The following is a 22,708-nucleotide window of genomic DNA, read 5'->3' as shown; positions in this document are numbered from 1 at the left end:
ACCACTAAAATTACATTCCCATTTGACTAACAGAAAACTACTAGGAGGGATCTTTTAAAAATAAACTTGTTTAAACATGAGTCTTGTAACCATGGAAAAATATTCTAAATCATCTAATTAAATAAAACTAAAAAATAAAATAAGAAAAACTTAATTAAATTAAATTTGTAGTGGTACTTTAAAACAGGCAGTAACAAAATGCAAGTCCTAGATTGGCAAAAAGCAGAGTTCTAAATGTTACAAACAAAATCACTAGACAGTTATGTCTGCTTCCCCTTGCAGAATGGCATTACAGGGCAACAGCTTCTTTTTATATTCTCCTTTTACTATCTGCTGTTCCACATGCATTTGGCTTTCAGTTTAGTCACTAATAATAAAAGCTTTATTACTTCTAAAGAACACACATCCACTTAGGATGAAGGTGAGAGTTACCTTAGTACTAATTTTGAAAATATTTAGTGTTTATGTTACTACAAATATGGTTCTGAAATACTAAGCCCTATCTTGGGAATTAAAAGTCAGAGCCACAAAGATTCATACGAACTATACAACTCTATACTAGGCATTACCCTGAGAGCCTTTACAAAATCCTAACACACCACATGAGCTAAAAATTGGACAATCTTTAGAAGAGGCCTCTATAACACCTTTAAAGGACTAGGTTCAAATCTTTTGCCATTTTCTCCTACCCACTCTTTTTTAATTGCAAAATAGTATAACTTCTTCAAAAAAACAGTTCCCTTAAGCAAACATATATATATATATATATATATATATATATATATATATATACACGCAGATCAACTTTAATACTGCAATAACAATACCTTTGGCAGGCATACACAATTATTTGTTCTAAAGTTGTAAAGCTATCTTGTAAAAAGAATTAATACAGAGGTATTTTAAAGGGAACAAAAATAAATATAAAAAGGAGAAAATAATTTTCACTGTATTTCACCATTAAGCACTGTACAATCCAGCCAAATCCAGCCAGCTAGAATAGCTTTCATGCTGCTTCAGTCCACTTATCCAGGATAGTCCCCATCCCTCTTTACTTTAGTTTCATGAAATCATTCTCCTCTTTCATACTCCTGCCTGCTTGGGTGCCACTGCCATCATCAAGTTTTCCCAGATTCCACTAGCTAAAAAATGACCTCACATTCTTCAACTATTCTTATATGACTTTGGATCTATCCTCTGCCTCTATCACATTTATCTTTTATCATTTTTATAATTACAAACACATAAGGTCCTTGAGGGCAGAGGCTCTGCCATTTTTTTTTACCTATAAATACCTTACACTTAGCATAGTGGGTGAACACATACTATGCACAAATACAGGAAAAGAACCCAGACTTTCTATTGTCTCCATTTGAACCCATACATTAATGGATTACAGTTGGATGTTTTGTTACTCTATTAAATAAAAGGGGAGCTAAATCATCCCCCTGCTTCTCCTTCTAATCTTCAATCTCTTCCTATACAATAGCCCATTTCCTGCACAAGATACAGTCCCTCATACCACCTCTCTTAATAGCCAAAATCCTAGAAAAAGCTGTTTTACACTCACTGCTTCTACTTCCCTTTCTCACTCCCTTTTGTAACTTACAATCTGGCTTCTGACTTCATCATTCAACTAAGACTGCTTTCTCACAAAGTTATCAATTATTAAATTCACTAGCCTTTTCTTAATCTTCATTCTTAACTTCTCTGTTATATTTGACACCATCAAGTATCTTCTCTTCCAGGATGCTCTCTCTGAGTTTTTGACACCACACTCTTGGTTCCTTCCTACATAGGTCTTACCACACTCTCTCAGTCTTTGCTGCTAGATCATCATTCAGATTATGCTTCCTAACTGTGAAAACTACCCAAGGTTCTATTTCTGAAAAACTGTCCATTTTACCTTTTATGATCTGATTTCACTGAGTACTTTCCCTCTATCCTTACTGTGGTATCTCCTTCCCTATTTCTCTAAATTATGATGCAACCTATTATATCTAAATCATGTACCCATTTGGAGATCAATGAAGTATATGGTGCGAAATGTTGGTGCAAATGGTATTCTACCAAACTGTTTTTTGTTTTTCCCAGCAATAAGTACAAAAAGCAAACAAGCATATCACTTTTTTGTAGATGATATGATGGTTCACATATTCTTAATTCCCTCAATTTTTTTTCTTATCTTCTTGCTACAGCTAGCATTTCTAGGAATATTTCAAGTCCCAATTTCTTTTGAGAACACAATCATTCTTCAAGTCACCCAGGTTTCATAAAGTTGGAATCATCCTGAACACAGCATTATCTTTCATCCCAAATCAACTGTCAAATCTCGCCTATCCTACTTTCATAATATTTCTTACATTTGTCCCTTTTTTCTCTCTGTTCACACTCTATTAAAGACTTTCATTATCTCTAGCACAACTGTATCAACAACCACCTAATCATCTCCCTTCCTTTTTCTTCTCCAATTCATCTTCCATGCAGATACTAAGACTAAGAAATCCTCATATATTCTTAAAGCATTGGTCTATGCCATTTCCTTGATGAATAAATTTGTGACTCCCTATTATCTTTATAAAATACAAATTTCTCTACTTGGCATTCAAAGCCTTCACAACCTGGTTCCAATTTTTCTAGCCTTATTATATATGTGAAGTGTGTTCTACCCACATAAATGTTATGGTCTACATGGGATTTAACATATTAACACAGGAAGCTCAAGGGGAGGCATTGCTAAATATCTGGAATCTTCATCAGCGCTCTCTAAGAGAGACTTCACTTCTTGGCTTAAAGAGAACAAGAGAAAGGGTCATCTGGCTAGCTTCTTTGTTCTCTCCTGAGAGAGGAGGTTACTTGGCTAGAATTATATATCTTATATATAACATATATAGAATTATATACCGTAAATATCATTGGTCACAGGGCATGATTAGTTTAGGATAAGAAATTATATCAACCCCTGGGAATCGCTGAACATCTACCCTGTTCTAACTAGCAGTTCCTAACCTCTCCTCTGACACCACCACCACCCCCATACCTCCTCCCAGGTCAACCCCTGGGAATCTCTGCTCTGACCAACAATTTCTAACTGCCGCCAAGAAGACCCCTGCAAACCCAGCAGTTTCTAATAATTACATGGTGTCTTCTGCAATACTCCCTTCCTAAAGTTCAACTGTTAATGCATCCCAAACTCATACACCCTCCTTGTGTTTCCTAAGACTATCCCCAATAAGAATCCCCTTTTCTCCTCTCTCCCATCTTCTCTATATGAAAAGGCAGAGTGGGTCCAGAATTGCAATTTCTCGACCCAGAATAAATGACACACTTTATTTTCTGAACACCTAGTTAGTCTGAGTTTTGGTAAAGGCTAAAATCTGTTTTCCCAGATGTTATCTCTTAAGGAGAGCAGGAATCCCATGCTTAACACTCAGTGACCATAAAATAATGGTTACCAGGACTGGCTAGGATTGAGAGCCAGGCCTAGAAACAGGAGGTCCTTGCTTTGAATTTGATCTCAGACACTTCCTTGTGTGACCCTGGGCAAGTCACTTACCCCTATTGCCTGACCATTATCACTCTTCTCCCTTAGAACCAACACATTATTAATTCCAAAGCAGAAGGTAAGGGTATTTTTTAAATGGTTAAACAAAAGACTATCAAAAACATTGAATAACAAGTAAACTCATTTGGCCAAACAAATAGTAAACAGATAACGGAGAAGTTTTACATATATGTGAGAATATATCAGAAAATAAAAGGAGTAAATTAGCTCTTTTAAGAGAGAGTAAAGAAGACTTCCGGTCAAGATGGCAGCTTAGAGAGAGCTAAAGTTCAGATATCCAGAAATTCCTTCCTTACCGATCTCAAACTGTATGCTCCTAGGACACTGAAATTCAAAACAAACAACAGGATAGATCCCGGGAACCCTCCTCCTGGACCTGGATCAAAAGATACGGCCCCCCAAAAGCCAGAACCCGAGATCACTCGGATCTAAGGGGTAGGCAGAAGGAAGGTCCCAGGACCCATCCACCCCAACCCAGAGCGCTGAGTCTGAGGCAGCAGCGGGAACCTAAGAGCCAGCAAAAGGACCCCAGGGCCAGCTATTCTGAAGGACGCACCCTGAAAACAACCTGAGCCAGTCCCAGGGGCACCCAGACAGAGAGACAGAGGGGAGCCTGTAGCCCCCTGGCTGGATCCTTCCCTCTGAGTCTCAGGGAAGGTCCCTGCTTTAAGACACACTCAATTCAACCCAGCGGAAGTTAATCCTATCAGGAGCCCTCAGAGTTCCGGGAAGCCACGGCCCCTCCCTCCTCAGAGTGCAGGGTCTTCTAAAACAACAATAATCCTCAGGGCCGGCTAGTCAGAAGGCCACATCCTGAAAACAACCTGAGCCAGTCGCAGGGGCACCAGGACAGCAGGGAAACAGAGAGAGACAGAGGGGAGCCTGTAGCCCCCTGGCTAGATCCTTCCATCCGAGTCTCAGGGAAGGTCCCTGCTTTAAGACACACTCAATCCAACCCAGCAGAAGTTAATCCTATCAGGAGCCCTCAGAGCTCTGGGAAGCCTTGGCCCCTCCCCCCTCAGAGTGCAGGCCTCTGGCCCACAAAGACTCTGAGATACCTCATGGACAGTGCCAAGACAGGCTCAGAGCACAGAAGTAAGGCAACGAAGAAGCATCGGGACGGAACCGAGAGCAGTAACACCCGCAAATGGACAATTTGCCTGGGGCTAAAGCCTCAGAACACCAGACAGAGATAAGAAAAGCTAGAACTCCCCACACAGATAGAGATGGAAAACAGCACAGAAAAGCCTCAAAACTCCAAGAAAAACAAGAAGGGGGCGACTTTGGACACATTTTATGGAGCAAAAATACAAAATACAGAGGAGATAGAAGAGGAAACACAAGCAAATGCTCCGAAACCTTCCAAAGGAAACGGAAATTCTCCACAAACCCATGAAGAATTTGAATCGGAAATGATCAAAAAGATGGAAGCCCTCTGGGAGGAAAAGTGGGAAATAATGCAAAATAAATTCACACATCTACAAAACCAGTTTGACCAAACTGAAAAGGAAAACCAGGCTTTAAAGGTCAGAATCAGCCAACTGGAAGACAACGAGCATGTAAAAGAGCAAGAATTAATAAAGCAAAGCCAAAAGACCAAGAAATTAGAAGAGAACATAAAATATCTCACCGACAAGGTCATAGACTTGGAAAATAGAGGGAGAAGAGACAATTTAAGAATAATTGAATTACTAGAAAAGCCAGAAATAAACAGCAAACTCGACATCATAATACAAGAGATAATCAAAGAAATTGCCCAGAGATTCTAGAACAAGGGGGCAATACAGCCACTGAAAGAGCTCACAGAACACCCTCTACACTAAATCCCCAAAAAACAACTCCCAGGAATGTAATTGCCAAATTCCAAAGCTTTCAAGCAAAAGAAAAAATCTTACAAGAAGCCAGAAAAAGACAATTTAGATATAAAAGAATGCCAATCAGGGTCACACAAGACCTTGCAATTTTCACTCTGAATGACCGTAAGGCATGGAAAATGATTTTCAGAAAGGCAAGAGAGCTGGGCCTTCAACCAAGAATCACCTACCCCTCAAAACTGACTATATACTTCCAAGGGAAAGTATGGGCATTCAACAAAATAGAAGATTTCCAAGTTTTTGCAAAGAAAAGACCAGAGCTCTGTGGAAAGTTCGATATTGAAAAACAAAGAGCATGGAATACCTGAAAAGGTAAATATGAAGGAAAGGGAAAAGGAGAAAAATGTTATCTTTTTCTTTTATTCAAACTCTCTTCTATAAGGACTACATTTATGTCAATCTATGTATATTAATATGTGGGGAAAATGTAATGTTTAAATAGGGGGAAAAGAAAGACCAAACAGAATAATCTTTCTCACACAAAGATTCACGCGGGAAGGGGAGGGGAAGAAAACTCCTATAAGAAGGAGAGGAAGAGAGTTTTTACTTAAACCTTACTCTCAGGGAAATCAACTCTGAGAGGGAAGAACATCCAGATCCATTGGGATCTTGAATTCTATCTTACCCAACAAGGGTAGGGAGAAGGGAAAACCAAGGGGAGGAGGGGGAGAGGGAGAACAAAAAGGGAGGGAAAGAGAGGGGGGAGGGGGAGGGAACAAAAAGGGAGGGACTAAAAAGGGAAACATCAAGGGAGGGGACAAGGGGGACTGATTCAAAGTAAATCACTGGACTAAAAGGTAGAGCCGAAGAAGAAAAGGTTAGAATTAGGGAAGGCTATCAAAATGCCAGGGAGTCCACAAATGACAATCATAACTTTGAACGTGAATGGGATGAACTGACCCATAAAACGTAGACGAATAGCAGAATGGATTAGAATCCAAAACCCTACCATATGTTGTCTTCAAGAAACACACATGAGGCAGGTAGACACCCAAAAGGTCAGAATTAAGGGATGGAGTAAGACCTTCTGGGCCTCAACTGACAGAAAGAAGGTAGGAGTTGCAATCATGATATCTGATAAAGTCAAAGCAAAAATAGACCTGATTAAAAGGGATAGGGAAGGGGGCAGCTGGGTAGCTCAGTGAATTGAAAGCCAGGCCTAGAGACGGGAGGTCCTAGGTTCAAATCTGGCCTCAGACACTTCCCAGCTGTGTGACCCTGGGCAAGTCACTTGACCCCCATTGCCTAGCCCTTACCACTCTTCTGCCTTGGAGCCAATACACAGTATAGACTCCAAGACAGAAGGTAAGGGTTTTAAAAAAAAGGGGGATAGGGAAGGTAATTACATTCTGTTAAAAGGGACTTTAGATAATGAGGAAATATCACTGATAAACATATGTGCACCAAATAATATAGCACCCAAATTTCTAATGGAGAAATTAGGAGACTTGAAGGAAGAAATAGATAGTAAAACCATATTAGTGGGAGACTTGAACCAACCATTATCAAATTTAGATAAATCAAATCAAAAAATAAATAAGAAAGAGGTAAAAGAAGTGAATGAAATCTTAGAAAAATTAGAATTAATAGACATGGAGAAAAATAAATAGGGATAAAAAGGAATACACCTTCTTCTCAGCACCACATGGCACATTCACAAAGACTGACCACACACTAGGTCACAAAAATATGGCATACAAATGCAGAAAAGCAGAAATAATAAATGCAGCCTTTTCAGATCACAAGGCAATAAAAATAACGATCAGTAATGGTATGTGGAAAACCAAATCAAAAACTAATTGGAAATTAAACAATATGATACTCCAAAATCGTTTAGTTAGAGAAGAAATCATAGAAACAATTAATAATTTCATCGAGGAAAATGACAACGGCGAGACATCCTTTCAAACCTTTTGGGATACAGCCAAAGCAGTAATCAGAGGTAAATTCATATCCCTGAGTGCATATATTAACAAACTAGGGAAAGCAGAGATCAATCAATTGGAAATACAAATAAAAAAACTCAAAAGCGATGAAATTTAAAACCCCCAGCAGAAAAACAAACTAGAAATCCTAAAAATTAAGGGAGAAATTAATAAAATCAAGTGACAGAAATATTGATTTAATAAATAAGACAAGAAGCTGGTACTTTGAAAAAACAAACAAAATAGACAAAGTACTGGTCAATCTAATTAAAAAAAGGAAAGAAGAAAAGCAAATTAACAGCATCAAAGATGAAAAGGGGGACATCACCTCCGATGAAGAGGAAATTAAGGCAATCATTAAAAATTACTTTGCCCAATTATATGGCAATAAATACACCAATTTAGGTGATATGGATGAATATATACAAAAATGCAAACTGCCTAGACTAACAGAAGAGGAAATAGAATTCTTAAATAATCCCATATCAGAAAATGAAATCCAACAGGCCATCAAAGAACTCCCTAAAAAAAAATCCCCAGGGCCCGATGGATTCACAAGTGAATTCTATCAAACATTCAGAGAACAGTTAATCCCAATACTATACAAACTATTTGACATAATAAGCAAAGAGGGAGTTCTACCAAACTCCTTTTATGACACAAACATGGTACTGATTCCAAAACCAGGCAGGTCAAAAACAGAGAAAGAAAATTATAAACCAATCTCCCTAATGAATATAGATGCAAAAATCTTAAATACTAGCAAAAAGACTCCAGCAAGTGATCAGAAGCATCATCCACCATGATCAAGTAGAATTTATGCCAGGGATGCAGGGCTGGTTCAATATTAGGAAAACCATCCACATAATTGACCACAACAACAAGCAAACCAACAAGAACCACATGATTATCTCAATAGACGCAGAAAAAGCCTTTGATAAAATACAACATCCATTCCTATTAAAAACACTAGAAAACATAGGAATAGAAGGATCGTTCCTAAAAATAATAAGCATTATATATCTAAATAACATTATATATCTAAAACCATCAGCTAATATCATCTGCAATGGGGATAAACTAGATGCATTCCCATTAAGATCAGGAGGGAAACAAGGATGCCCATTATCACCTCTATTATTTGACATTGTATTAGAAACACTAGCAGTAGCAATTAGAGAAGAAAAAGAAAAAGGACAAACTGTGGGAATAGAAACACCGAGGAAAAGCAACTGCCTGACTACAGCGGTTGAGGGGACATGTCAGAGGAGAGAGTCTAAACGAACACTCTAATGCAAATACTAACAACATGGCAATGGGTTCGAATCAAGAACACATGTGATACCCAGTGTAATCACGCGTCGGCTATGGGGGTGGAGTGGGAGGAAAAGAAAATGATCTTTGTCTCTAATGAATAATGCTTGGAAATGATCAAATAAAATATTAAAGAGAGAGAGAGAGAGTAAAATGGGATCTCCCTCAACCAGAGGGAGACCCAGATATCACCCACGGGGAAACTCCCCAAATATCTAGGGAGATAAGTGGCAAAATAGGGACACCCTGAGGAACTGGCTTCTTCACATCTGCTACAGAGTTTTCTCTTTACCTTCCCCAAAGTCAGGCCCAGAAAGAGTCTGGAACCATAAATGTCCTCTCTTGGGGAGAGAATGAAGAATGTTTCTTCTCTCCAAAATTCTCACACCAACTCTATTCCTTTTTCCTATCTGCCACATTAAACCATCAGTCTCTCCATCAATCAGGAGAGTCTCAAACAAAATGATCCAGGCTTGGCTGGAAATCTTGTTTACATTCATTACTTCCCTTCATACATTCAGCAAAACCTGCCTTCTTCCTACTCTTTATACATGATGTTCCATTGCCCGTCTCCATGTCAGGCTCACCTCTACTGGAATCCCTAGATTCCTTCAAAGCTCATTTCCAACACTACTTCAAATATGAGGCCTTTTCTGATCTGCTCCCAGCTACTATCTCTCCCTCAAAAAATTAACTTGTAAGTACATAAATATATATGTAGTATATATTTTTATATGCATTAAATGTCTTTCCTTATAAAATGGAAACTATATATTATATCCCTAATAACTACAAAAAGGAACAATGTATAAAATAAACCCATAAAAATTATCAAGTTCTCTGTATAATATAAACAAAAGCCATCAGGAAGAACTTAAAAGAGAATATATATTATATTATATATCATATAGAATGTATAAATTATATATAATAGAATATATAAAATACCTGTAAGTCTACCTACTAAGACATACACAGAAGCTATACAAAATAAGGACAGAACCTAAGTATAAAGATATTTACTGTTCATAGTTGGTCCCTGCCACAATAACTAAAATGCCAATACTATTTGGTTTACTTATTTCTGAGCCAATTAAACTATCAAAGGTTGCTTTCTATAGCTAGATAAAATAATAAAAGTCAAGAATCTCATTGCAAATATCTAGAAAGAGATCTAACAATTTGGAATTGTACTCCAAAATAATAGCTACAAATATTCACTTGTCAAAAAACAATTAGGCAAGTCAAACAAATTATGCTATATTAATCTAATAGAATGTTGCTGCACTACAAGAAAAACTCCAAGAGGAGGGTTAGAAGAAAAGTATCATTTAAGGATTTTTTTAAATTCACTAAGAGAAGAGGAAATTCTGAAGGAAAAGGTGCAGAATCAGACTCCAAAGTCCCTAGCACTCTCTCTTGACCTGCCATAGAGAGACTCTGAAGATCCAGCATTCTGAACCAATGGTGTGGAGACCTAGACACAGAAAGTAGAAATAAATGACCCAGGGAGAGGCAGACCTGGCTAAGTCCCTTGCTCTTACCAAAAGCACAGGAGAAGGCAGAGACTGGCCCTACACACAAAGTCTTGATTCAGAAAGTAAAGCTAGAGTTGAATAAATGAAGGAAGACAATAAATATTATATTAAATTACTATAAAGCTGCTCAAAAATCCAACATAGAAAGAGAAAGTAATACCATAACAATTGTAAGGAGAAATTCAAAGAAAAAAAGGATTTTCTATAAGAACTACATGATAACCTCAGAAATTTTGTAAGAGGGGGCAGCTGGTGGCACAGTGGATAGAGAGCTAGGCCTAGAGACAAGGTCCTAGGTTCAAATCTGACCTCGGACACTTCCCAGCTGTGTGACCCTGGGTAAGTCACTTGACCCCCATTGCCTAGCCCTTACCACTCTTCTGCCTTGGAGCCAATACATAGTATTGACTCCAAGATGGAAGGTAAAGGTTTTCAATTTAAAAAAATAATAATAAATTTTGCAAGAAACAAAAATAATAAAATTCATCTCTTTATTAATTATATTAAGTTATTAATATTAAAATAGACCAAACAGAAATCAATTGACTTTGAGAGGGAAAATATATTAGAACAATGTCAAAAATGGGGGAAAAATAAATGTAAGGTATTTGTTAATAAGAAAAAAAAATGACCTAGAAAATAGGTCTCAGAGATTCAATTTAAGAATTAACTCCCAACTCTGAGAGAAAGGAGAGAAGAGGGGAGGGAGACAACATGAATCATGTGACTGGAAAACTTATGTATAAATTTGTTATTAGAATAAAATAAAGATAAAACTAAAAAAACTGACTCCCAAAAAAATCACAATTTTTTAAAAGTGTGTAGACCAATTATGGCAAGCCTATGGCACAGATGCCAAAGATGCCATGTAGTGTGCTCTATGTGGGTACGTGGCTGCTGCCCCCCCACCCCAAGTTTGTTACCAGAAAGACAGAAGGACTTGGGCAGAAATGTTCCCTTTCCCATCTCTACTGTGCCTGATGACATTTTTTCACATCCCCTGCTCCTCCACTCAGCAGCCCAATGGGAGCTCACAGGGGATAAGGTGGATGGCTTACCAGCAGTAGAGCTAGAGGGAGCAGAGCGCTCAGGCCATTCCCCTCCCCCTCTCTACACTCTCTGAGGGCATCCCTCACTTCACTCAGCAGCCCTATGGGAGTGCTTCCTCCTTCCCCATGTGGGATGAGAGTGTGGTGCATACACAGCACATGATGCGTGGGAGGGGCATGGCATGTGGTCTGGGGAGTGAGATGGGAGCAGGACCCAGCATTCCATCTCCAAAAGGTTCACCATCATTGGCTTAGACACTATATGCCAAGAAATTCATACAGTTCTAGAACCACAGATCAAAGAATGAATAGAAAGAATCCAACAATACCTCATGAAAGGAACTCCAAAAATAAAAGTTCTGGGAATATCATGGCTATCCTGATGGCTATCATGGCTATCAAAGAAAAATTATTGGAAATATATATGCAAAAATAAGGAGTCCAGGTTCCAAGGAACTACAGCCAGGATCTCACAAGGTATTTCTCCTCCAAATGAGAGATCTTATAATATTCCAAAAGGCAAAAGATACATTTACAACCAAGAATAACTCACCCTGCAAAACTGAGTAAAATGTTATAAGATAGACCTTTAATGGAATAGAGAACTTTCAAGCATTCCTGATGAAAAGTAAGTAGGAATTCTGAAATACAAATACAAAAGTAGAGAGAATACCTGGAAAGTACATTTATTAGAACAAAGAAAGGGAAATGGGGACAGAGAGAAGGTTCAGTGGATCAGGCCTGGAGGCAGGAAGGTCTGGGCTCAAATCTGGCCTCAGACACTTCCTAGCTGTGTGACCCTTGGCAAGTCAATTACTCTTTTGCCTTGGAACCAATATTTAGTGTGGATTCCAAGATGGAAGATAAGAGTTGGGGTTTTTGTTTGTTTTTTTAAAAGGAAAAGAATGATGTGTTAACATTCCAGTAGGCTGAGGAAGAGAGGAAAAAGTATTCCTTCAGAACCTAAATATCTTCAAAGATATTGATTAATTAAAATATGAAAAATAAAAAGCCCTATAGATGGACTAATTTTGTCCCGAGGGATTTAAGAGGGGAAAGAAAAAGCAGGGTAAAAGGAATATACTAGTGTAGAAAGTTGGAAAAAGGGAATAGAATTTGCTATTTCTCATAATCAGGGTATGTGAGAAAAGTCTCAGATGAACCTTACTCTTATCTGAAATGGACAAAGGAAGATTGAACACACATAAAGCAGTTTTGGTGTGGAAATATATCAAAACTTAACAAAAACACAAAGCTGAGATAAGGGAGTTTCAAGAAGGAAGATAACACTAGAAGAGGAAAGAATCACATGTTAAAGAAACTGAAAAAAGAAACATATGAAGAAGAGATGAAAAGGAATAAAAAGAAAGGAAAGGAACTAGAATCTAAGAGTGTGTCTATCAACTGAAGACACTGGTAGTATATGAATGAAGTGTAATATTATTATGTCACAAAAAACTATGAAAGTGGTGATTTCTAAGAATCCTAGGTACTATAAATTAACGCAGAGTGAATTCAGTGGGCAGAACCAGAACAATCTACAACGACATTATAAAGAAAAACAACTGTGAAAGACTCAAGAACTCTGATCAGTCGTGTCTCCAGCATATTATCTTATACTTAATAGGCAAAATGTACTTTTCTTGACTATGTTTATTTGTTACAAGGGCCTTTGTTTGCCACTCTTCTCTTTTTTCTCAGTTTGTAAGGGGAGGGGAAAGAAGAGGCAATTCTCAAAATAATATTTGGAACCTATCCCATTGTATGTGCATTTTTTTCAAAGTAAGTAATATAAAAAATTCATAGTTTCAAATAAAATCCTCTGTTATGTGCTACTGTATCCATTGAAATGCTCAACTTTTTGGTTAAGTTTAAAATAAAATTTAAAATGGATAAGTTTTTCATATACTTTTAAAAAAATCTGTATGTAGAAAAGATCCTATTCAGTATTCTGTTTGTTGTTTATGAAAATGTTTGTATCTATTATTATTTGCGAAGTTCAAAATAAAAAACACTTCTTTTAAAACTAAGATATAACATCTGTAAACCTAATAAAATGATATTCTAAGTATAAAAAAATCCTAGGTTGCTTTAAAAAATGATCAAAAAGAAACATCAACCCATGAAAAGAAACATGAAAAAGTAACCTTTAATTTTTACAGAGCTTCACTTTCACAAATAACATCTCACTTCATTGGATCACCTCAAATATAAAGATAGAGAAGAAGCAGACATTATCTTGATTTTACAAATGAGAAAACCAGCTCAGAGAAGTACAATAACCAGCCCAATAGCATATAGCTAAAGTCAGACAAAATATTTTTAAAAGGTAGCAACAAGATTCAAAGGAGAAATATTTTATGTTAAACATACAGGCTATTATAATTAAAATAGCACTGAGGTGAAGGTTTTAAGTATGCTATTTGCTATATGACCTTGGTCAACATCATTTAATTTACCTCTAGCCTTAGTTTCCTCATATGCCAAAGAAGAGAGTAGGACTAGATGTTCTAGCTTCATCTTCTATGAAATGCAGACAGTCAATAAGCATTTAAATGTATTACTGAAATTCTTGTTGACTGACTAGAGACTTCCTACAAGGCTTTAAACCAAGAGGTTTTAGGCTGGGTCCAGACAGTCAAACAGATTCAATATCTCTGGTTTCCTGTGTAATCCTATGTATTTTATTCTCAGCTCTTATTACAGTAACCTGGCGCAAAGTAGTTAATAAATGTTCATTGATTGATTTATTGGTTTCATATAAAATTATATATAGGTAACTATTTCGATATAAATGGTTTCCTTTGTAAACCTACATGTTTTATATAAAATTATACATAAACAGTCAATGATAAGATTCCTTTGTAATTCTATGTATTTTATTTTACATAAAAATTACAGATAACTATTTCAATTTAATTATTGCAATACTGTATATTTTATATAAAATGTACAGATAATTATATATCAGTATGATAGATTTCCTTTGTAATTCTATATATTTTACATAAAATTACATAGATTACAAAGAGAATTATATTTAAATAGTTATATATGTATTTTATTTTACATAAAATATATGACCCTTTTGCAATTTGATAGGTTTCCTTTATAATTATGTGTATTTTGTTTTACATAAAGTTAGATAACTATCTCAATATAATTTCCTTTTTAATTCTCTGTATTTTGTGTAAAGATTATATATATTTTAATATGATTGGTTTCTTTTATAATCTTGTATATTTTATCTTATACAAAATTATATAGATAACTAAGTCAATGAAATTTGTATTTTATCTTATAAAAATTATAGGTAATTATTTCACTGATAGGTTTACTTTATAATCCTCTTATTTTACAGTTATATATCAATAAAACTTCTTTTGTAATCCTATTTTATTTTATATAAAAATATTTCTGTATGATTGGTTTCTTTTGAAATCCTGTTCATTTTATTTATGGATAAATACTTCATGAGGCCTCCTAAAGGGAGGATGTGAGGGGAAGCAAGGCTTCAATTCCAACTCTTGGGGTGTCGTCTTTTCCGTGAGAAAACAATAACGCTAAGAAAACCACCCACCGATGTAGCATTTTTAAGACTTTGCATTGACAAGTGCTTGGGGATGCCTGGCGAGGAAGGGGCTTTTTTACCACTGTCTCTCCCACCCTGAGGTCCTTCGTCTGGTACCCCACAATTTCTCTGCAGATTTTCCAACCCATCGGGGCTGCACCTCACCCCACCCCCAACCCGATCGAACAGCCAACGCGCGCCTCTCCACCCCAAACCCCCGAGTCCCATATTCCCATTTCTACGTTGGCGGGGCTTCGTAAGAGGAGGACACAAGGGCCAATTATCACCCCTTTTCCCTGTAAATCCTGGGCTACTCACCTGGAGCAAAATCTGGGTTCAACGATCGATCCTCCGTTCAGGCAGCCTTAGGGACCAGGCCGCGTTCCCATGGAAACTGAGCTGCGCGCCACCCGCCGAACCACAGACCACATACAACCACATCCACTGCTGCCTTCGCGAGTGTCTCGGTCAAAGTCTTCCCCGCAGGAAACTGGTCTTTCAGCTCTGGGTTCTCTGTAACTCGGGTCTTTCCCCCTCCCATCCACCCCCATTCATTCCCTCCTAACTGACTTCCTAGAGAATAATGTTAACTCTCTGGGACCTTAAAGACAACTCCTGGATGACGATGGCTGGCATTTATACATCCCAAATAAAATAAAATTTGTAAAGATTACTTTTCATCACCTATACCCTTATAATATAGTATCATTATAATAATCCAAAGAAGTAAGTTCTATTATTATCTCCATTTTACAGATGGGGAAACTAGGGCAGATAGATTGAGTAGCTTGTCCAAGTTCACAAAAAGAGTATACATTTGACTAGTGCCAGTGTTCTATGCACCCACCTATGTACAAGCGGGTATGTATCCATCCAAGTCCTGAAGACACTTCGGGTGTGCCTTTATTCCCGTGATGGAAAAGTGAAGAAGACTTTGCTCTCACTCACACTTAAACACATGGGCTGTCTCCTTGAAGAGAGGCATCCTCAGCAACTGTTCCCTTAAGCTTTCCCTCTATGGGCCCCGGTTTACTCGTGAGGAATTTTATATGAAAGTAAAGCTATGTAAGAATTAAAGCAGGGCACTTTCACTTTTAAAAAGTCTTTTGTAATACGACAAATATGGGAATATGTTTTGTATGGTTTTATTTGTCTAATTGATGCTATATTGCTTGTGTTTTCAAGGGGTAGAAGGGAAAGAATTTATGAACATGAATTTTTTCAACTGAATGTTAATATTTTAAAATGTAATTGGGAAAGGAGAAGCCAGGTACCTTAGTGGACAGAAGACAGGCCTGAAGACAGATCCTGGGTTCAGACATTTCTTAGCTGGGCAAGTCACTTGACCCAGTTGCCTAGTCCTTAGTGTTCATAGCCTCTCTCTTTGTGGTGGCAAAAAATTGCAAAATGAGGGGATGCCCTTCAATTGGGGAATGGCTGAGCAAATTGTGGTATCTGTTGATGATGGAATACAATTGTGCTGAAAGGAATAATAAACTTGAGGAATTTCATGTGAACTGGACTGACTTCCAGTAATTGATGCAGAACCAGGAGAATGTTGTACACAGAGACTGATATACTGTGGCACAATGGAACGTAAAGGACTTCTCTACAAGTACCAAGGCAATGATCCAGGAAAATTCTGAGGGGCTTATGAGAAAGAACGCTGTACACATCCAGAGAAAGAACTGTGGGAATAGAAACACAGAAGAAAAACAACTGCTTGATCACATGGTCTGATGGGGATATGACTGGGAATATAGACCTCTAAATGATCACCCCAGTGCAAATATCAATAATATGGAAATAGGTTTTGATCAATGATACTTTAAAACCCAGTTGAATTGTTCATTGGCTACAGGAGCGGGGAGAGAAGAGGGGAGGGGGAAAAACATGAATCATGTAACCATGGGAAAATATTCTAAATTAATCAAATACAAAAATTTAAAAAACAACTCTGAGGTACCACCTCATACCTAGCAGATTGACCAATATAACAGTGAAGGAAAATAATAAATGTTGGAGGGAATATGGCAAAAAATTGGGACACTAATGCATTGCTGGTGGAGTTGAGAATTGATTCAGCCTTTCTGGAGGGCAATTTTGAATTATGCACAAAGGGTTTTTTTTTTTTAATGCATATCCTTTGATCCAGCAATACCACTACTAGGTCTATATTCCAAAGAGATTTTTTTTTTTTAATGGGAAAGAACCTCTTTGTACATAAATATTTACAGTTGCACTTTTTGTGGTGGCAAAGAATGGAGACTAAAGGGATGTCCCTCAATTGGGGAATGGTTGAACAAAATGTGATACATGTTTGTTTTGTAAGATTATTCACTTACAAAAATGAATAACATGGAAATATGTTTTTCATAATAATACATGTGTAACCCAGATTGAAATGCTTGTTAACTCCAGGAGGGGGGAAGAAAGAAGGGAGGGAGACAACATGAATCATATAACTTTGGAAAACTTACATGTGGAAATTTGTTACTAAAAAAAATAAAGGGGGGGCATAGGGGTGGTTCAGTGGATTGAGAGTCAGGACTAGAGACAAGAAGTCCTAGGTTCAAATTTGACCTCAGATGCTTCCTAGCTTTGTGACCCTGGGCAAGTCACTTAACCCCCCGTTGCTTAGCCCTTACCATTCACTCTTCTGCCTTGGAAGCAATACACAGTATTGATTTTAAGATGGAAGGTATGGGTTTTTAAAAGAAAGAAAGAAAGAAAGAAAGAAAGAAAGAAAGAAAGAAAGAAAGAAAGAAAGAAAGAAAGAAAGAAAGAAAGAAAGAAAGAAAGAAAGAAAGAAAGAAGAGAGAGAGAGAGAGAGAGAGAGAGAGAAAGAAAGAAAGAAAGAGAGAGAGAGAGAGAGAAGAAAGAAAGAAAGAAGAAAGAAAGAAAGAGAAAGAAAGAAAGAAAGAAAGAAAGAAAGAAAGAAAGAAAGAAAGAAAGAAAGAAAGAAAGAAAGAAAGAAAGAAAGAAAGAAAGAAAGAAAGAAAGAAAGAAAGAAAGAAAGAAAGAAAGAAAGAAAGAAAGAAAGAAAGAAAGAAAGAAAGAAAGAAAGAAAGAAAGAAAGAAAGAAAGAAAGAAAGAAAGAAAGAAAGAAAGAAAGAAAGAAAGAAAGAAGAGAAAGTTGAAATGTGTGTGTGCCTACATTCTCCCTCCTTCTCTCTCAGCCAAGTTGTTAAACATTTGCTAGTTCACTCCTGGGTGGTACTGGATCTTTTGGGTCTGGGACACACTGCCCTGCTTTTGAACCTATAAATCAATCCCTCTGTTTGGCTGGGCAAATAATTACATTTGCCAAAAAACAATTCTTCAGTAGTATTATCACTGTTTAATCTGCCCATCAGCCACATCCTGAAAATAATCTGGGCTATTTCTATTCCATCTCCAAAGATTTTAGAAACAAAGGTAACTAATAAATAAGCAAAATACTAAGCAAAAAAAATTTCTGATACTTCTTTCTTCTCTCCCAATTACATGAAATTATTTTTCATTTTCAAAGAAAAAAATTTCCCTTTCCCCTAAATCTAAAGAAATGACCCTCAGTATTCTGCTAAGTGAAAGGAAAAAGCTATTTATTTCATTGATACATATGGTCATATGGAAGGTTTACCACACAGAAACTCTAAGTGGATCTAACAGCAAGAATTTCTCAAAATGGTTGAGCAAAGCTAAACTTGTCGAATTCTTGGGAAAAAAGAATCCAATAATGTTCCAATGGATCTGTCAAATGATTAGAAGCACAGTATAGGGAAGATAGAACATAGATTTATGAATCTACAGAATTGTTCACTAACCTAATGGACATATTCGAAAGCAAATAAAGGAAAATATATGGCAAAATATGCTTTAGGAGAAAGGAATTAATTATATCGAAGACTTGTAGATTATATAGAAGCCTCGTGCCTCAATACCATGAATTTTTCTTCAAGAAAAAATAACCAGTACATCCTGAGCATGGCAAGGATCAAATAAAACTATAAAAATGAAATTTACTCTTTTCCTATTTTGGCAAATAGGAAAAAAAAAGTATTATGCACATGGGAATTATTCCAAAGTTACCCTTATAGAGATAGACCATTAACATCAAAACTAAGATGGGAATTTATTTTTTTTAAGAATAAAATTTTAAAAAGAAATAGTATACGATAATAGATTTAACTGAACTATTTAGGCAATTATTTAAAATTTAAAAATGGGAAATAGACAAGAGAAATGATATCAACACTAGCTGCAATAATTTCAATAAGAAGCAAAATAAGTATAAATTAATTGCTACAACAAAAAAACCAAAAGGGCTCAGAAAATATGTTAGTCAGCAAATAGCTACTGACTTGCTTTCCTAATAAAAAGAAAGGTAACTGCCAAAGGTAAGGTTAGGTAAGAATAAAGATTTATTTGTAAAATCTTGCAAAAGGTAATGTGTAGAGAGTTGTGGGCGGTGCCGACCTGGGGGGACAATGAAGTTGGAGCTAATGGAGGAACCCCGGGTGAGCACCAGATTGAAAGAGATGTAGCTGGGTGTCAACTTTCTTTAATCATAAAGGGATTGAATAAATCAGCATCTTTGGTACATCTCTCTCTAGCACATTGTCCAATTGGAGATGGAGGTTTAGAAATGATCTGTCAAAGTAACCTCAGTAACCCTCAAGACCAGAACATCCAAGGACCAATGCAAAGCATCCAAGAAGGTAGTGAAGATTTTAGAGGTTCTTTGCCCCTTGACACCATCCAGTTTCCAGTTTCTACTCTGGAGGCCTTACCTTCTTCCAAAGAAGTTCAGGAAATTAAGGGCATTATGATCAGTCGGTTCTTCCTAAAGAATTTGTCCCCTCACCATTATTATAATTTTTAGAAAATATGATTGTTGAAGCTCAAGATCAAAGAAAAGAAGAGGAGACTTTCAGAAGTAGTAGAACTTCCTCAGAGAAGAGTCCCAGAATGAGTAAACATATCTCAAAACACTCTTCTAAGAAACAGTCTGAAAGTTCTAATTCCTTCCCTGAGACTCCAGTAAGCCAGAAAAGCAGAGGACACAGGGAGCATACCCCTTCGGATCCTAAAAAATTAAAACATCCATCTTGGAAAAAATACAGCCATTCTAGGAAAGAGACTAGAGAAGTAACAGTAATATCTAAGGCAGATAAAAGTAAACACAAAACATTAGAACATTCTAAGAGTGAAACAGTAGTATCTGATCCTGAAATTCCAGAAAATATCCATTCTCTATCAAGCACATTACTCAGGTCTAAATAGTTTAAATTATGTCTTGCCTTTAGAATTTCAATAAACTTGGAAGCATGGACCTGGAAACCATTTGAGAAAAGTTACTATACTTCTTTATAATAATGAAATGTTTGGTGTGCATATCTTCCTCATAGTATGAACATTTGAACAGTTTTAGTACAAATACTCAGATCCCTAAAGGATCTTGTTTTCCTCAGCTTTCATGGACCAGTTTTTCTTTTTAAAGTACATTTATTTCCAGTTATAAATAACATTTTTTTCCTTTTAAACATTATTTTATTTGGTCATTTTCAAACATTATTCATTGGAAACAGAGATATAAATAACATTTTTAACATTCATTTTTTAAAATTTTAAGTTCCAAATTCTCTCTCTCCCTCCCCAATCTCCTCTGAAAAGGCTATACATGTTCAGTCAGGAAAAATTTTTCCATATTACTCATGAAAGAAATATAAACCCACCAAAATCCCAGAAAAATAAAAATTCTGAATGCAGATTGAAGCAGACTCTTTTTCACTTTATGTATATTGGTATTTTTTTTGTTTTTTGTTTTATATGAATCTTCTGACATGACCAAAATAAAAATGTTTTGTGTGATCACACATGTGTAACCTAGATCAAAGTCTGTGAGATGGAAGGGAAAGAAGGGAAATAATTTGGATCTCAAAATTTCAGAAAAACATGATAAAAATTATTACATGTAACTGGGATTATATTTAAAAATAATGGGTGACCTATATGCCTATTCTCCCATATTTATGAAATTTTATATTATTTATAAGTCATTTATGTCTGAATCGAGGGCATCCTAGTGGAGATCACTAATAGAGAAAAATTGACCCATATTCAACAATGGGCTACAACTTTAATATCTCACAATTAACTGAAAGATTCCATTGTGCTTATTATTTTTTGATTACCAAAAGAAGAAAAAATGTATGTGATTACACAGAACAAAAGTTCCATAAATATTCTTTTATAAGATGCCTCCCATTTACACATCAAAGTGATAGCTAGCATTTTTAAAGCCCTTTAAGTTTTGCAAAGTGCCTTATAAATTTCTTATTTAATCTTCACAGCAACCCTAGAAAGTAGGTGCTATTATTATCCCCATTTTGCATATAAGGAAACTGGGATAGATAGTGGTTAAGTTATTTGCCTAGCATCACACAGCTAGTAAATGTATGAGACCAAATTTTAATTCAGACGTTTCTGATTCTATGTCCTGCATATTAACCACTGTGTAGCCTAGGATTCTTTATAAGATGTAAAAACTGAAATAACCTTGCTCAGTAACCATTTAATAAAGATCAAGTGTGGCATAAAACAGGACAGATAGGTGACACAGTGGATCTCAGACCTAGCGTCAAGAAGACTCCTCTTCCTGAGGTCAAATTTAGTCTCAGACACTTATTGCCTGGGAAACTCTGGCCAGTCACTTCATCCTATTTGTCTCAGTTTACTCATCTGTAGAATGATCAGGAGAAGTAAATAGCAAACCACTCTAGTATTTGCGAAGAAAACCCCAAATAGAGTCACAAAAAGTCAAACATGAGGCTGAAAAGCAATGGCATAAGACAGGAATATATGAAGTTGGCAAAGATATTCAGCTAGATGTTCTCATTTGCAGATGACATCATGCTTGATGGCATCAAGCCTCAAAATACAGAACATCCTGGAAATAATCAGTAACCACTCAAAGGAGTTTGGCTGTCTATGTACATGTGAAAGACCAAAGAGATGAAGAATGTCATTGATTCTAGGACATAGGGTAAGGGTTAAAAAAATTGCAAAGTTATTTTACTGAGCCCATGTTTTCCATGAAAGAAAAAGACTCGTCTTTTCAATAATAACATTTTGCTGGTAGTGTTATGAATGAATTAATTTATTAAACATCATGTGCTATGGAGATATGAATATAGAAGCAAGAGAGTCCCTCCTGTCAAGGATTTCACAGTCAAATATAATTCTGCTATCCCAGGGCTGTTGGACTCAGAATCCAGAAGGCAATGCTCAAGGTAGTGGTGATATTTTTTTATTTTATTTTTAAAATTATTTTTTCATGTTTACATGACTCATTTTCTTTCCCTCCCCTTTTCTCTGCCCCCTCCCAGAGCTGACAAGCAATTATAGAGGTGATATTCTGATACATCTGACAAGTCCTTTCTGAAATAAAAAAAAAAAAGCCTAGGGAATAGGAGGATTTATTCAGCAGTACCAACTGTTTCAAGAAGAATAGGGATTGAAAAAAGGCTATTGGATTTAGCAATTATGAAATTGTTGGTGATTTTGGATAGAACAGTTTCAAAAAAGTGGTTTCAGCTGGAAAAAAACAAGTCCTTTATGATTTCTCTCTCAAAGATTTTAGTTAGACTGCTTTGTCTGCCTCATCATTAGCCGTTATTCAGCAGTTGATGTTTGTAGTAGTGAGGACGACAGACACCCTTCCCCACAAAATTTGTTCCCTTCTACAATGGGTGAGGAAGAAGGACTGAAAGCATAGTTATCCACCTTGGGACATTGCTATTCCCAAAGTCTTTAGGCTCAGAGTCCTGGAATATCTGCACGGGAAATGGTAGAGATGTTAATGTCAGGAAAATGTGGAATGCTATGTCT

The 22,708-nt window shown here is 36.5% G+C and overlaps 1 protein-coding gene across 13 annotated transcripts in view; it reads right to left on the bottom strand.

The window, feature by feature from the left end:
• CCDC57 (coiled-coil domain containing 57) overlaps window positions 1-15,440 on the bottom strand; it is a 323,421-nt gene extending 307,981 nt beyond the window's left edge. For 5 of the 13 annotated variants that reach the window (XM_056817292.1, XM_007482817.3, XM_056817293.1 and 2 more), the window contains exon 1: window positions 15,155-15,314. The gene's annotated coding sequence lies outside the window, so the exon portion shown is untranslated. Of the gene's footprint in view, window positions 1-15,154 lie in introns of all 13 variants that reach the window. The other 8 variants (XM_007482814.3, XM_007482816.3, XM_007482815.3 and 5 more) reach the window with 3 other exon arrangements.
• Between the last annotated feature and the right edge of the window lie 7,268 nt (window positions 15,441-22,708).

Source organism: Monodelphis domestica, chromosome 2, assembly GCF_027887165.1.
Source record: "Monodelphis domestica isolate mMonDom1 chromosome 2, mMonDom1.pri, whole genome shotgun sequence".
Classification (NCBI taxonomy): Eukaryota; Metazoa; Chordata; class Mammalia; order Didelphimorphia; family Didelphidae; genus Monodelphis; species Monodelphis domestica.
The sequence above is the reverse complement of the archived record's forward strand: the minus strand, read 5'-3'. Positions and strand labels throughout refer to the sequence as shown.